Genomic DNA, 17,049 nt, shown 5'->3' with positions numbered 1-17,049 from the left:
TGATATGGGATTATCTTCTGTTTGGCTGTTGATCTGACTCCATTCTCCGCCTCCCTACATTCCCGGATGTCCGACCTCAAGTGACCTTGTTTTGCCCGCGAAACGGAGGACCACGTAACCTTGTTTTGCCCGCGAAACGGAGAACCACGTGACCCCCTGCACGCCTCCGGCACATGAAACAGAGCATCACATGACCCCGCTGCACGCCTCCGGCACGTGAAACAGAGCATCACGCGGCCCTGTTTTGCAACGGAGCGGAGCACCACGTGCATAATGGAGCATCCCCAAAGGCTTCCGAATGCCGAGCAAATTTACAGTCGCAGCCAGGTATATATTGACAAGCAAGCCATCTATTTACAAGTCCCCCTTTTGGTCTCATGAAAATGAGACCAACAAACCGGTTTTATACATCATATTCGGTCTCCGATGCATAGTCTTCTCTTCTTGCCATGGCTATGGTTTCCATCTTCATCTGTGACATCTGGTAGGGCGGAGGAGCCTTCCCTTCAATAGCTGTAATGATTACCCGGTTCAACAAAGATCTAATACAGGAGATACAACGACATCCACACAACACTAACACAATGATCATACCAACGAGGGACATAAACACAGAGACAATTAATCCTTTCCATTTCCCAAACCATGAGCCAAACAGTCCTCCTAGAGGGTTGTGAATACCTGAATGTTCATGCATTTCTTTAGACAAGATTCTTAGTCCTTCCAAGGCTCTGGTTACCGAGCCATTCAGGTGCCGTATTGTTGGGGATGAACGTACAACATTGATCTCCAAACATAGAGCACACTCCCCCCTTTTCTGCTAACAACATATCTAAGGCCATTCTATTTTGTACTGTTATCAATGAGGTCGTTGCCAATTGTTCAGAGAGTCCCGCCACCGCATCTCTAGTTCTATTGGCTAGCCTGAGAACATTGTAATGTACATAATTAATTCTGTCGACGTTTTTATTCGGCGTGACTGGGAATAAAGCACTGATAAGCGGGAGATTCTCAAAACCTGCTGCTATCTGGTCTGCCAATTTATATTCATCAGGTACACCACGGGGAACACCTATTGCATCCATGTAAGTGGTTGATCCAGACGTGACATCAAACAAATCCCTGCGTGTTCGTACATGCGGATTTATTCCCTTTTGTCGTTCTCCTAAGAGGAATAAGGGTACCCCTAGCCGGACCATTGCACAGGTTCCAGACCAATCTGGAGGTAGACTAACATGTAGTGTTCTATCTCCACAGTACCAATAAAGATCAGCTCTGGCCCAAACCATTGAGCTAGCATTCTGCCAGCCAGTTATATCAATCGTGTGCTGACACCAGTCAGCGGGCATGTCTCCCAAGATTGTATTAGAACTCCGAGTGAAACAAGTGTAATCGTTGGCCCTTGGGGTAAACACTGGAGGTAATATAGAATTCTTTACAGGAGGGAAAATAACACTTAAGGTGGTACAATTTGGAGGGTTCGCCTGCATGGTGAGGACCATCATGCAGTGAAATCCTGCTGGGTCTATATTAGGGAACAATGGGGCTGGGGTAGTAAATAGGGTTGGCCTAGCCGAAGAACACGCGATGCAATTATTCATATTCATTGAGGTTGCGGTAGCTGTCATCCAGTCCAGCCACGTGTTCCTATCACTATATCCGGTAGCTAGTCTAATAATGTCATCTCTCGTAATGTTATTGGAATCTATCACCACAACTCCTGAACTTTGCTCTAACTCCACGCTTGTTGTGTTTCCGGTTTTTGGCTGGCGGATAGGAGGATCTACCAAGGTTACCTTCACTAGTCCCATAGTATCCTTTCCTGATTGATTTACACCTATTACAAAGTAAAAGCTCTTATCATCGATTCCGCACTTATTCCGTACTTCTTTGGGACCAGGGCTAATGGTGAATCCTGTCAGGGTTAACAAAAGTGGGTTTTTTATCTCTGAGGAATGATCGAGTTGCCCCGTAGTGAGGCTCACATGGTCTCGAGCCTTCCATCTATTATCTGAGGATGGCGACTTTTTGGGCGTCCATCTTACCCCAGTCCATGTTAATACATGATGCCACGTCGGGCACCATCTATAATAATTGGTATGCACACAAAGGTACACATCATACCCTCGCCAGCTTCCTGGATTGTGGCCACAGTCAATTACTTCGCATAAGTCAAACTGGTATGTTATACCATGGCTTTTATCATGTCTGATATGTACGTGGCTCCCCGCCTCCCTTAAACATTTGTCCAACTCTTGCCCTATTGCTCTTGAAGGGCTTATGCCCGAAACGTCGATTCTCCTGTTCCCTGGATGCTGCCTGACCTGCTGCGCTTTTCCAGCAACACATTTTCAGCTCTGATCGCCAGCATCTGCAGACCTCAGTTTCTCCTCCCTATTGCTGTTTTATACCTGAGACTGTCTCCCTCGTGTGTGTGTTTGTCCCTCGTGGCTAATACCCCTATTAACAGCGGCATAATACTTATACATAAAAGAATAACAGGCGAGGGTAGTGTGGGCTTCTTACAAAGATAAACATTATATCTGTTACACAACCTGCCTATATATTTTAAACAAAGTCTTTTTGTATTCCGGTCCTGTCCTCACTTCTGCTCTCGAGAAAAACGCTTCCTTAGAGATCTCGAGAACGTCTCCCCCTTTTTCCAGAACCCTCTTCCTGCAAGACTTAAAAGTTTAAAACCCTTCTACTCTTTTTCTGTTCTTATTTGTTCTAGAGTTCTCGTTGGCGGTTCCGTGGCTGCGCACTGACTCCAATGGTACCAGCTTTCTCTTTTCCCCTGTAGTCTGACCGCATGAGATGTCCTCTCCACGACTTTATAAGGTCCTGTCCACCTTGGCTCCGACCATTTCCGTTTGATCACTTTCAACAGGACCCAATCCGTGATAGATGACGGCTGGCTCTGTAGGGCCCCCTTTGCCGATCCAACCTGTTTGGAGAAAGCTGACACCAAAGCTGTTAGTTGGTCATAATAAGGTTTGTACCTTATAGAGGCTCCTCCTCCCTCTAACATCTGTATTCCAGCTCCTGGTCCTGGGAACTGCTGCCCTGTTGTTAGCTCGTACGGGGTAAACCCTGTGATGGAGTTTACTGAACTTCTAATGGACAGTAAAGCTAAGGGTAGGGCCTTCACCCAACTTAACTTTGTTTGGGCACATACTTTTCCTATTTTGCCTTTTATGGACTGATTCATTCTTTCCACTTTTCCCTGTGACTGAAGATGATACACTGTTCCAAACGCATGTTTCAGTCCTAAAGCTGCTTCAACTTCTTGCAGATCTTTGTTCTTGAAATATGTACCATTATCTGACCTGACTCTCTTTGGAAACCCATGCATTGGAATGTAATGGTTTATCAAAAATTTGAGCACTGTTTTTGCGTCTTCTCTCTATCATGTCAGTGTAGTCGATCACTATTTCCTGACCTGGCATTCTTGGAAGAGGGAATTTTCCCTCATGTGGTTTCACTGTTGGTCTCACATTGTATTCTGTACACTTTCTACATTCCCTGATATAATTTTCAATCATTGCTGGCAAGAACGGATGCCACCAATGCGTCAGATACCTCTGCATCTGTGTTTTTCCACAATGTGTCAACCCATGAGCTTCCTGGAGCATGGAAGCTATCAAACCTGGGGGTAGGACTGGTCTACCATCCGGTGACCTCCAAATCCCTTCTGACTCTGTGGCCCCTCTCTCTTTCCAAACTGTCAGTTCATGAGGAGAGGCTTTCTGCTGCTCTTTGATTAACACATTTGCATCGCAAGCAGGCAGCAGGTCAAACACTGTTCTCTCTGTTTGCATCATTATATACTGTGCTGTATACCCTGCTGCTTTCTTTGCTGCTGAGTCGGCTTCCTGATTGCCCTTCGCTACTACTGTATCTGCTTTATCATGTCCTCCACTCTTGACCACCGCCACTTCTGCAGGTTTCATTAGGGCCTCCGCTAATCTTTTCATATCTTTTTCATGTTTAATTGGGGTTTTTGCTGCTGTTAAGAATCCTGCTCTAATCCATTGACTGAGTTCTATCTGTATAGCCCCTGCCACATATGCAGAATCGGTGTAAATATTTACTCCTTTTCCCTCTGACCATTCTAACGCAGCAATCATTGCCTGTAGTTCAGCCGACTGGGCCGATTCTTTGCCTGTCACTTTTCCTGTCAACACTTCCTCAAATCCCTCACTTGTCTGTCGCACCACTGCATAGGCTGCTTTAAGTCCTTCAGTTAGATGTCTGTAACAGCAACCATCTGTGAACAGCACTTCTTCTGGGTCTACTAGTGGAATTGCCTGTAAGTCTGCCCTAACTTTGACGTCTCTCTGTATCCTCTCCTCACACATATGTGGCTCTCCTTCTCCCATATTGTCAGCCATATTAATTCCTTCGTGTGTAAAAGTTATATGTGGTGCATTCAGGATTATTTCTAACCTGGTTTGCCGCAGTGACGTCATTGTAAAGGCTGTTGAGTTCACATGTGTCGTCAGCACCATCAATGAATGGCCCATGACTATATGTGCTACCTTTTGGAGAATGTTTGCTACCCCTGCTGCATGTCTTGTACATGGCGGGTGTTTGTCCTCTATTGGGTCAAGGGTAACACTTACATACATCAGCACCTGCCTGCCTCCCCCTTTTTTTCTGAAAAAGAACACCATTTACTGTGTGTAATTTTTCAGAAATATCGAGGAAAAATGGCTCTTTATAATCCGGGACTGCTAAATCAGCAGCCAGTGATAGGGCCTGTTTAAGAGATATGAAACTTTCGTCTGCCTCCGTGGTCCACTGCAAATGGGCTGACAAATTTCTCATAAGCCCTTCTTCAGGAGCCATTCCTGAAGAAGGGCTTATGCCCGAAACTTCGATTCTCCTGTTCCTTGGATGCTGCCTGACCTGCTGCGCTTTTCCAGCAACACATTTTCAGCTCTGATCTCCAGCATCTGCAGCCCTCACTTTCTCCTCGACAAATTACTCATGCCTTGCTCATTTACCATGGCCCTGAGAGGGAAACTGAGCTCCCCATATGATGCAACAAATTGTCTGCTGTATCCTGCCAACCCAAGAAATGAGAGCATGTCTTTTACAGTGACTGGTTTGGTATAATGCAGAATGGAGGATCTATGGGACAGAGAGAGACCCTTAGCGGAAATCACTCTACCCAGAAAAGACACCGTCTGTCTGCAGCATTGTAATTTAGCCCGTGAGACTTTGAAACCAACTTCATACATACGAAGCAGCAATGTCTTTGTGGCTGCCAGATAAGAAACATGGTCGTGTGCCGCCAAAAGAATGTCATCCACATACTGGATCAATATGACCCCCGTTGGGAGTGACAGGTCCTTCAGCTGCTGTTTCAGTACCTGATTAAACACCCCTGGCGACAAAATGAACCCTTGAGGGACTCTTGTATAACGTAGTTGTTGGCCTTTATAGGTAAACAAGAAAATGTCCCTCAAATGATCAGCTAGGGGCAAACAGAAGAACGCGTTGGCCAGATCAATGCACGAGAACCACTTATGGTCAGGGGTCAGCACAGACATTGCAGTGTGAGGGTTAGGAACTGGAACTGTTGGAGTAGAAACGGCGCTATTACTCCGTCTAAGATCATGCACCATCCGATATTTACCGGTATTCTGCTTCTCTATAGGTAAGATAGGAGTGTTCCAGGCTGATTGGAGGGCTCTAGCACCCTTGCTGCTAACAATCCTTCAATTGTGTTGGCAATGCCGGCTTCAGCCTCTGGTTTGTGTGAATATTGTCTCTGCCAAATTGGAGTGTGGTCATTTAAATCGAATGTGATCGGTGTGACGTATTTGCAGTGACCAACGTCCGTCGAACCTCCTGACCACAAGGTGTCTGGTAGAGAGTCAAGCATCGCTGCAGCCTGTGGATGGTCTGTTTTCTCTCTGACATGAAACCTTTCAATCTGCCTATGTTCCAGCAGTACCTTGTCAGTTGTCCTGTACATAATTCTATAGGCTTCCTCTGATGGTGAATATTGTAAACCGGGTAGCTGAGTCCAAACCTAATCAGTTAGCGCCATCAAACGTTTGGACATAGGTCCCAGATCCTTGGCCTGATATTTAGCATGCACGGCCAATGTGAGATGAGGTATAGCTTCTTTAGACATCTCATACCATTCCAACTGTTCTGCAGTCAGTTCAACAACACCCGCCACACCTTCTTTCCCTATCAGAATACAACTAGAGGAAATGTCCCATTGAGTCCCTTCTAAGTGCTGATAGAATGCATGCTGATAGATGTCATTATCATCTCTATCATAATACAGAGTAACATGAAGGGGATCAGAAGGAGGAGCATAGGGATGCAGCATCTGAACACAGTGTCGCCATTGGCTGTATAAAGACTGTATACCGTTGTTCTGCCTGCTTCCAGGTTCGGGTAGTCCCCAGTATATATCCTGATGAAGGGCTTTTGCCCGAAACGTCGATTTCGAAGCTCCTTGGATGCTGCCTGAATTGCTGTGCTCTTCCAGCACCACTGATCCAGAACCCAGTATATATCTGCCCACTGCCCTTCTGCCATTGGTGATGTGTCCAGTGATAGCATCGTTTGGGATCCAGAGTGAATCATTGTCATAGAACAGTTGACAGATTAGCCATTTGGAAAGGTCACTACCAGTCCGTCTAGTCCACACAGAACCGAGACCCCACATCTCACCAGCAAGTCACGACCCATCAGATTCATAGGGCATGCAGGTGATGAAATATACCGGTGACGAAAGGTCTGTCCGGCCACTGATGTGATCAGTGGCGATGTCAAAGGCAGATTTTCTGGTTTACCTGAGAACCCTACTAACTGGACGCTGGAGGATGACATATTTGACCGAGGTATATCACAAGTGATGGTAGAAAATCTTGCAGCTGTGTCAACCAAAAAAGAGATTCTTATCCATTACCCTCATTTGCATATAGGGGTCTGCCAACCCCACATGCCCCTGGATTCTCGGGCCCTGTCAATATTCGTACCCCTGCCCTTCCGGCATAGTCTGGGGGTACTGTCCTTGCACCGGGGCTGCAGCTACATTTGGGGCTTGGTAAGGTTGAGGAACCTGTTGAAAAGAAGGCTGACTTGAGCGGACATACTGTCCTCGGATCAATCCCTGCCCTCCCTGGGGTGCCCACAGCATGGGACAATTCCGTCTCCAATGCCCGGGCTGGCCATATTCAAAACAGGTGTTGGGTGGCTGACCTCTTGGTCCTCCGCGGCCCCTCCCTCTGCCACGCATTCCTCCTGAATCACCTATAGGCTTGCCCTCGTAGTGAGAGTAGGGAGGCATCCAATCAGATGTTGGGTCCAGACTGGACAGTTTGTTTTGTGGCGACGGCCGCTGAACCATCTGACTAGTCGTCTTTTGGGAGGCCTTCCTAGTATCATTAGCCTTCCTTCTAGCCTCATCAAGCTGTAACTTCAACAACTGCACTTGAGCTGACTCATTGCTCTGATTATCTTCATCCTGTTTCGTCCTGTAACGCTTCATGTGGTGCATCAAGTGTTTCTCCCACTGTTCTGTAGAACAACCTGGGATATCAGGATTACTCTCCATTGCCTCTTTTACCTCCTTAGGCATCCCTGCCATAATGGCATTCCTAAATAATGTGGTCTGTAGCTGACCCGACCCTGGATGGCTCCCCGCAGTATCTGTCAACGTGCCCTTACACCTAGCCAAAAAGGCAGGCATATCCTCACCCTCCTTCATTGTGAAGGTGAGTGAGTGCATCGCTCCCGGTGGAATCGGAAATCTATCCCTCATTGCCATTCCCACACAGGTGGCATGCTGCACAAACGGTTCCGAATCAGGTAGTAAGGTGGTCCCCGCAGACGCTTCAATCTGCTGTATTGCCCACATATTCAATTGCTTGCCCAACAATGCTCTCCAATCACCCATAGCTAACTTGTGGCCTAATGTATATTGGCAAAATTTAGTCATCCAAGGCCCACTTCCCTCCATGGGTTGGGGCATTTTATCCAGGATGCAGTTCATGTCAGTAAATGTGAAGGGCTGATAAACATCCCCAAATAAGAGCCTCTGTAAATTAATGGCATCTGGTGGTGCTGATACTGTGCAGGTTGTCGTAATGTGTCTCTGCGACGCAGGTTGTAACTTGGTTCAGGTAGGGGCTTCATTGGAGGGCCATGTTCGGTATGCATTGTGAGTGAGCCTTTCAAAGTGATGGGATAGGTGTTTGGGTCATCCTCTGTCAGGGATTCTTCGTCCTCAATATCTGTACTATTTTCAGACCCCCCCCCCATCCAATTTGTTTCTATCTCGTTCTTCCCTCAAATCTCTCCTTCTTCTGTCTGAGAACCCGTCATCTAGTAACTGACCTGAACTACGTAATCTTCCCCTCCTTTCGCCCTCAACACTATACGGTGTCGAGTGAGCATCTGGCTCTTCCAATAATGAATGTCCCCCTTGTTTCAGCTGTTCTTTGTTTCTACTGTGCGTCATTATCACCCTGCTTACCTCCTCCGCTTCCTTAACTCTCTGTTCAGCTTCTAGTGTTAGTTTTTCTACCCTTCTAATGCTTTCTTCTACTGCTTCTGCCAGTCTCTCTTTTACTGCTTCGTAGTCTCTTGTTCCTACTTCTTGCACATCCAATACCCCTTCTTGAACATACATGAGTGGCATTTGTGTTACAGGATATGGGGGCGGTGGTTGTACCCCAGGCAGTTTAGGATATAGTGACGTGGATGGTCGTGGCTTATCTGTCTCCTCCGCCAGTTTTGTCTTAGAAGTACCACGTACTCTCTTTTGTAATGTTTCTAGCGCCATAGAGGCTAACGCCATGATGTGCAGATAAATCCTTCACTCTTCTTTCTCCTCACCTTCTTTTGTCCACTTTCTTCTAACTAATATTGACCCTTTCTTTCCCTTCATGTGCTCTTCAACTTCTAATTTAGCTTGCTCTTCTGATTTTCCTAAAAACGGTGACAATTCCTCCCTCTCCTCATCTTTAGGGATTTTGCCCTGTTGTTGTAATTCTTCCCAAATCTTATCATATTTCTCCATCATTGTTTTTTGTTTGTCCTTCGCAACCCTACTAACTAACTGAATTCTAGCTTTAGCCCACTGCTGTTTTACGGGCAACATTAAGTCGAAAGAACATCCCCCGTATTCCTCACACTGTTTATCAAATTCCCCTTCCATTCTACGTATTATGTTTTAATCCTCCCGTCTAGCAGTCAATTGGTTTGGATATAATATAACCGAGCAACTAACCCAATCAGAGACAAATCCGGTGGCCAGTCAGTTTGTATGGAGTACACCCGAGCAACTGACCCTTTCAGCGAGATTTATCAGCAGTGTCGTTGTTATCACCGTTAGGTTTCCACTGCCGACTCTCTCTCGCTGAGACACCACCGTCCCTGTCTTCAAGACACTACTGGTTTTACTGCCACCCTCCGTACATTCCCCAATATAAGTTTTAAAACACAACACAATCATACACCACAATTTGTAAGCTTTGCTTTTATGAGATCCTGCTCAATGGACTTTAAACCTCCTCACATTTACATACCTTGATGCTTTTATGGGGACTCTAACCCCAAGGGACTTTAAACCCGTACGTACCTTGTTGCTTTTATGGGGACTCCAACCCCAAGGGACTTTAAACCTGTACGTATCAAACTTTGTTGCTTTTATGGGGACTCTAACCCCAAGGGACTTTAAACCCGTACGTACCTTGTTGCTTTTATGGGGACTCTAACCCCAAGGGACTTTAAACCAGTACGTACCTTGTTGCTTTTATGGGGACTCTAACCCCAAGGGACTTTAAATCTGTACGTACTATATCAATATTTTTATCCACTTACAATTACTAGGACACTTGCTGTATAATGACAACAATCAATTTAGTATTTCCAATTGCAGAACTTCGATATAAACAGGCATCTGCTCACCTTTTTTATGCAGCGCCGCTTGTTGTTGTCATCAGACGTCAGTTGTCCATTGTTTCTATTTTTCTCTCTTTTCCGTCACTTCTCCGTCTTCATCACGTCGGGGTCACCAAATTGTCGGACTTTAGCTCAATCTACCAACTTACTTTCTTCTATGTGTGAGCCAAGTCCTGCATGTTCTTTAAATGAAGCAATAGGAGAAGATATTCGGTCTCACAATTGTTTTATGTTTTCATCTGGAGAGTAGTAAGTGCAGGAAAATATTTGATTTTCTGTAATTCCCAGTGGATAGTTGGTTACATTGAAAATGCATTTTTAAGTCCTTCCCTTTCAGAATATAACTTTTAAAAGCAATATATAAATAAATTTCAAGCAACTGAAAATTAGTCCCAGGAGGGAATGAACCACTAGTAAAGAACAAACATAATTGAATGACTCAAGAAAATTATACGAGGCAGTTGAAAATCTTTACGTTCTCATGGGGTTTGGAACAAGATATGTGGAATACAGCAGGACTGTCTTCTGTATAATTTTGATTATGTTATAAAATTTAATAACATTTTACATTACAGTATAGATTACAGACATTTGAGGTTTATTTGATACCAAATCTGTATTGGATAGATTCAGTTGTTTGAAAATCTAGTTGCATTAAAATGCCTTTGTTTCTGGATCATGACTATTATGAAGTTTAGGAAATTCAGAACTAATTTAGTCAAAAGTAAATGTCAATGTAAAGTTTGCAATACTGATGAATTAATGGTTATGTCAAATTACTCTATAATTCGTTCAAGGTAAATAATTTAGTACTCTGTATAGAATTTGATGTTGGACTGAAATTTTCTTGCCCCTGAAACATTTAATTGGACAACATAATCATTCTGGTTATGAATATTACTGTTTCTTCTGTTTGTTTTAACATTTGTTCCAAACATTTGAAATTATAGGTGCAATTTAAGCTAGATGATAGGAGTCTTGCCTGTCAGTGGGGAATGGGAAGTGCCCTACTATACATCCCTGGGGGAAGGGCCACTCTACTAAATCCTTCTCAAACAGTTGAATGGGCAGAGAAGAGCCTTCCCTGAGATGGGATTCCTATGGATTCCCACCATTCTTACCTGTCAGCCGATGGATAGCTCTCCATTGCAGGCACAGAATATTTCACAGTAATCGACTTCCTACCCTTGCCAGCTCAGATTGAAGCCACAGGTTTCCTATGTTGTAACTTCAGTTGCCCATTTAATTACCTCAATTGATATTGAGGGTGGGTATGTGACAGGGCTCCCAAGGTACACCCTCTGTCTCAATTAAATTCCCCATGCCTCCAAACCTGTTGGAGAGAGCTGTTTAATTCTATCATATTGTTAGTTGCAAATACAAGTCATGTTGCTACAGTGTGAAACAAAGAACTTCACCTGTTGCTCCAATGTCTGCAACTTAACAAACAAATCAAATCCATATATTTTGGTCTGTATGATAACATATTGCTGTTGAAGGATTGAGGGGGTATATTGAAGACTAATTGGCACCAAGATCCTTTTGAGTTAAAGAAATTCTGCCTGACAAAAGACCTGTGATTTGTTGAGCTGCAGAATGTTAAAAAGTTGAAAGTGGCAGTGCAACAGAAGAGAGTAACTTCCAGGATATGCAAGCAGAATTCACCGATCTCTCCCTGTCTTCCTTCATGTAAGGAAAGCAAACAGAATGCACCGATCTCTCCCTGTCTTCCTTCATGTAAGGAAAAAAGACAGAAAACCTGAAGGAAAAAAAATCAAAAACCAAGAGACAGCCTAGGTCCACTTGATAAACCATTGAATTTAAGAATGACTGACAGTTACTCAAAAAATAGCTGCATGTAATCATTGCTAAAATCAAAGGAATTGTGAGAATATGACTTGCCAACCTGTGATGAGACTTTTGATTGTTAGAATTTTATTTCTCCTTTCTTTATCTGCTTTTGCTTATAGTCTATGTGTTAAGCCATTTGTGTTTGTTTTAATCATGATTAACAGTATTTATATTTGGGAGTTTTGAAACAGTATAGTTTAGATTATATAGTGATAGATTAGATGGCCTTTCTTTGTACTGCTTTTATAAAATTTAGGTGTGTTACAATAAATCAAGCATTTTGTCCTATTGCTGATGAAACTTGGTGTGAATTTCCTTTGTCCCGAGTCGAGGTTAGGCAGGCAAAATGGCTGTTTTGCTGTCATTGGGATTTTACACATCTGTATGTTTTGTGACAGCTTGTGGATAATGGGGCATGATTATCAGCACAATCTTTTCAATGAAGTCATGACAGATACCCGCTCCTTCCAGAATATTCTATATAGACTAAAGTGATGGCTTTAGATCTTCAGTGCTGGCATCATATTGACATATGTAGCCCATAAGTCTTACATGGTGGTGGATCATATGAAACAGCATGTCCCTTTGCTATTCCCAACAGGAAAGGTACTAACCCTGTCCAACAAGCCTGTGTTTATAAAACTCTAAACATAGTGTCCAACTTTAAATTTGATTCTGTGATTGGACAACATTTGCTAAATAGTCCAACATTTACTATAAATTAAACTGACACTCAATTTAAGATTGTGATTTAGGCTTCCACGACTAGAAGTTACTAATGATAATACATAGAGCTATGTTTTCTACAAACAGAAAGAAAATGTAAACGCACTGTGCCTATTTTAACTGAACAAAATAGGTGACAGCCATTCTCTAGTTAATTTCTCAGAATAGTGCCTTGATTTTTCGTACAATATAAAAATGTTACTCCCCTTTACACTTGTTTTTTTGTGAATTCTCCTAATGAGTGTAAGACTAAAAACTTCAACAAAATGTGGTTCTCAATTTTCATCTTGTTTGACACATTTTAGTTACTGTGCATCACTCTCTCCTGTTCTCTTTAATGTTGAAATTTTGCATCTTTTTAAAGATTATTTCATAACTTGAATCATATTAATTTTTCCCTGTGTAATTGTGTAATTCTCCAGTGTCCTTTTAAGAATAAAGTATCAGAAACTACACACGTGCTCTCAATTATTATCTACATATGATCAGGAAAGCATTGTAATTTAGCAATCGTAATAGTCTGTGAGATGCATTATTATAGATTTGCTGAAACATGTCAAAAAGACAAGCTATTTATTTGCATCCAAGTGAATTTTGCATTCCATCTTTCAGTAACAAATTTTCTTTATATACACATCCTTGATGTTCTCCAGCCTAAATTCATGTAGATCTCCATTTTTTTATTTCAGAACTTAGCTGTCGTATTGCCCCAGGACCCATTTAAAAACACTTTCTCCTTGGAGTCAACCATTGTTCCATGAATCACACTTACCTCTGAACTGAAAATGTTGTCAGTTCAAGCCCCATTCCAGAGATGTGAACACACAATGAGTTGATGCTCCAATGCACTACCAAAGGACTTCTATGCTGTCTGAAATGTAGTCTCTTGGATGTGATGTTAAATCAAAATGTTTTCTTCTCTTTCAAGTGTGAGGTTAAAACCCGTTCTCATTATTTAGAATAGCATGGCTGTTCTCCTTCATGTCCTGGTCAATATTTATTCTTCAACCACACTTGCATATAAACTGATCATCTGGCTATTGTGACATCGATGTTCTGGGGATCTTGCCACTAGTGAATTAGCTGCCTGCATTTCCTTCATTACAATATTTTGAAAGGATTGGCCCTTCACTCTGATTACATTTTCTGAACAAAACACTCAATTGATTGTAAAGTTTTTGGGAAGATCCAGGAGTCTTGAATGTTGTTATGTAAAAGCAAACTTTTATAAAAAAATTCCTTCATAAGTATCAGGATTTATTAGACATTCCCTTTTCCAAATAAATTATGATTAATGTGAACAGCTGTTTCTTGAATAGACTCCTGGAGGACTCCACTACAAACTGTTTACAACCAGACATTGTCCATTTATCATCTGTTTCTGCTTGTACTTTATACAATTCTTCAATCTACTTGGCTGATTGACAATTTGCTTCAAAGATATTGGAATTCAAAGCAACAATGGTGTTGGAGAACTGCAAAATAGTAAATGTTATTCTACTTCAACAAAAACAAATGATCCTGGAAATTGAAGCCTTTCAACTTCTAATCTACAGTCATTGGACTAATGCACTCTTTCTGAACAAAATAATTAAAAATTATAATAGGCAGTAAATCAAATACAGTAAAAGGCTAACAAAAATTATGCTGGGCAAATATATTGGAATTGTTTTCAGATTTAATCATTAGTTGATGGAAGTTATTATAATTAAGCTCCACATCTTTCGAAATAATTCAATTTCAAAAAATGTATAACAAAGTTGTTTTTAAAAGACTTTTAGCTGAACCAAATACTAAGACTCAAGAAGGAAACTGGATCATAAATTGCTAAGGTAATGGAAAAACAAGGATAATCTTTAATTGTAAGTTCTAATGGGATAATTATAACTTATGGAGGCTCCCTAAGCAGCAATCCCAGAAGGACTTATTACTTCTAATCTACAGAATTGATCAAAATGAAAGTTAATTTTTACATTTAAATATAAGTTAATAAAATAAGATCTTAAGATATGGGAGCAGAATTAGGCCATTTGGTTCATTGGCTCTCCTCCACCATTCGATCCTGACGGATATGTTTCTTCACCCCAATCTCCTGCCTTCTCCCCGTAACTTTTGGTTCCATTACAAATCAAGAACCTAAGCATTTCTGTCTTTAATACACTCATTGACTTGCCCTCCAGCACCTTATGAGGCAATAAGTTCCACAGATTCACCACCTTCTGACTGAAGAAATTTCTCCTCATCTCAGTTCTAAAGGGGTCAGTCCTTCACTCTGAGGCGGTGCCCTGAGGTCCTAGTCTCTCTCATTAGTGAAAATACCTTTTCCATGTCCACTCAATCTAAGCCTCTCAGTATTCTGTAAGTTTCAATGAAATCCCCTCTCATCCTTCTAAACTCCATCGAGTACAGTCCCAGTAATATCAGCCGCTATTCATATGGCAAGCCCTTCATCCTTAGGATCATTCTTGTAAACCTCCTCCAGATCCCCTCCCAAGTCAGCACACCCTTCCTTTGATACGGTGCCCAAAACTGCTCCCAATATTCCAAATGTGGCCTGACCAGCACCTTATACAGCTTCAGCAGTATGTCCCTGCTGTTGTATTCTGGCCCTCTTCCAAACTGCCAACTGAACATGCAAGTTTACCTTAAGAGAATCCTGATCTAGGACTGCTAACTCCTTTTGTGCTTCAAATTTCTGAAACATTTCCCCAGTTAGAAAATAGTCTACAGCTCTATTCTTCCTACCAAAATGCATATCCTGACACTCCCCCACGTTATTTCCATCTGCCCCTTTTTTATTCTCCTAGCCTGTCAAAGTTCTTATGCAGCCTCCCTGCCTCCCCAACACTACATGTTCCTCCACCTGCCCTGCATTCATCTGAAAGTTTTGCAACAATGCCCTCAGTTTCTTCATCCAGATCCTCAATGCATAATGTGAATAATTGTGGTCCCAAAACTGACCCTGTGGAACTCCACTAGTCACCTGCTGCCATCTGAAAAAGATAGCTTTATCCCCATTGTCTGCTGTCTGCCAGTCACCCCATCTTCTATCCATGTCAGCACCTTGCCCCTAACACCTTTTCCTATTTAATGGCCTCCTGTGTGACACCTTGTCGAACAACAGGACAGATAATATTACATATTATTAAACCGGGTTAAGAAAAAAAATTCTTTAAAGTAATTACTTTAATCAACAAATAACATTATAACATTTTCCAAAGGAAATAGGTTGTTCTAAGCAAATTCATTTGTAAAAGCACATTGTGGTGGCCCATAGTACATTCACACACAGGCATGTTTGTTAAATAGGATTAAGAATGCATCTAGATGCACAGTAATATCTTACGTTAACCTAGAATTTCTTGCTGTAAAAACACTTAAATGTTTGTCACTCAAAATTATATTAGGAACCATAGAATTTCTTTTTATCTATTATATAATGAATAGGCCTCCTTGGGTGTCCCTTGATTGAGGACCACCCAAGAAAGGAAAGACAACTGAAAGCCAACTTTCTCCTTGCATCTAAACCCTCTGCCCACTCATTCTATGGAACACCATCCTGCCGTCATCCACCTATGATTTGGGGTCTCATACTATTCCTAGGCCTCTGGTGCATCCATCTCTGCCAGCAGACTGCTCCTGATGGTGGTGGGCAACAACAAGTAGGTGCCAGTCTCTGTATGCCTGTCTGCTGTTAATTTGGGACACCTGTCACCAGGGACATAGATGTGGGAAAGGCCTGATGGTGGCCACTTAATTGCCTGAGAATATTTTGTGATTCTGCCAGATTGTTTCCTTGGAACTAACAGGGTTCCCAACTGCCACAGGTGAAGTGCTGGAGGTTGGCTAATGTGGTACCACTATTTCAGAATAATGGTAAAGAAAAACGAGGAAACTATAGACCAATGAGCCTGACATCAGTGGTGGACAATTGTTGAAGTGAGTCCTGAGGGACAGGATTTACATGTATTTGGAAAGGCAAGGATTAATTAGGAATAGTCAACTTAGCTTTGTGCATGTGAAATCATGTCTCATGAACTTGATTGAGTTTTTTTGAAGAAATTAGATTAGATTAGATTAGATTACTTACAGTGTGGAAACAGGCCCTTCGGCCCAACAAGTCCACACCGACCCGCCGAAGCACAACCCACCCATTCCCCTACATTTACCCCTTTACCTAACACTACGGGCAATTTAGCATGGCCAATTCACCTGACCTACACATCTTTGGACTGTGGGAGGAAACCGGAGCACCCGGAGGAAACCCACGCAGTCACGGGGAGAATATGCAAACTCCACACAGTCAGTCGCCTGAGTTGGGAATTGAACCCGGGTCTCTGGCGCTGTGAGGCAGCAGTGTTAACCACTGCGCCACCGTGCCGCCAATAACAGAGCATTGATGAGGGCAGAGTGGTGGAAGTGATCTGTATGGACTTTAGTGAGGTATTTGACAAGATTCCTCATGTTAGCCAGGTTAGATCACATGGAATAGAGGGGGGAACTAGCTATTTGGATACAGAACTAGCTCGGAGGTAG

At 42.7% G+C, this 17,049-nt stretch overlaps 1 protein-coding gene and 1 long non-coding RNA gene across 2 annotated transcripts in view; one reads left to right on the top strand and one right to left on the bottom strand.

Moving 5' to 3' along the window:
• znf469 (zinc finger protein 469) overlaps nucleotides 1-17,049 on the top strand; it is a 1,011,390-nt gene that overhangs the window by 327,332 nt on the left and 667,009 nt on the right. The window lies entirely within an intron of this gene.
• On the bottom strand, nucleotides 320-10,114 carry LOC148147311 (uncharacterized). The gene is made up of 2 exons (XR_015759868.1): nucleotides 9,943-10,114; nucleotides 320-2,961 (listed from the first exon to the last, which is right to left on the bottom strand). It is a non-coding gene; the product is annotated as an uncharacterized LOC148147311 (long non-coding RNA).

The sequence above is a fragment of the Chiloscyllium plagiosum genome, unplaced genomic scaffold (assembly GCF_037043375.1).
Source record: "Chiloscyllium plagiosum isolate Xiang-an unplaced genomic scaffold, Cpla_swu_hap1 HiC_scaffold_17, whole genome shotgun sequence".
NCBI classification, from domain to species: domain Eukaryota; kingdom Metazoa; phylum Chordata; class Chondrichthyes; order Orectolobiformes; family Hemiscylliidae; genus Chiloscyllium; species Chiloscyllium plagiosum.
The sequence above is the reverse complement of the archived record's forward strand: the minus strand, read 5'-3'. Positions and strand labels throughout refer to the sequence as shown.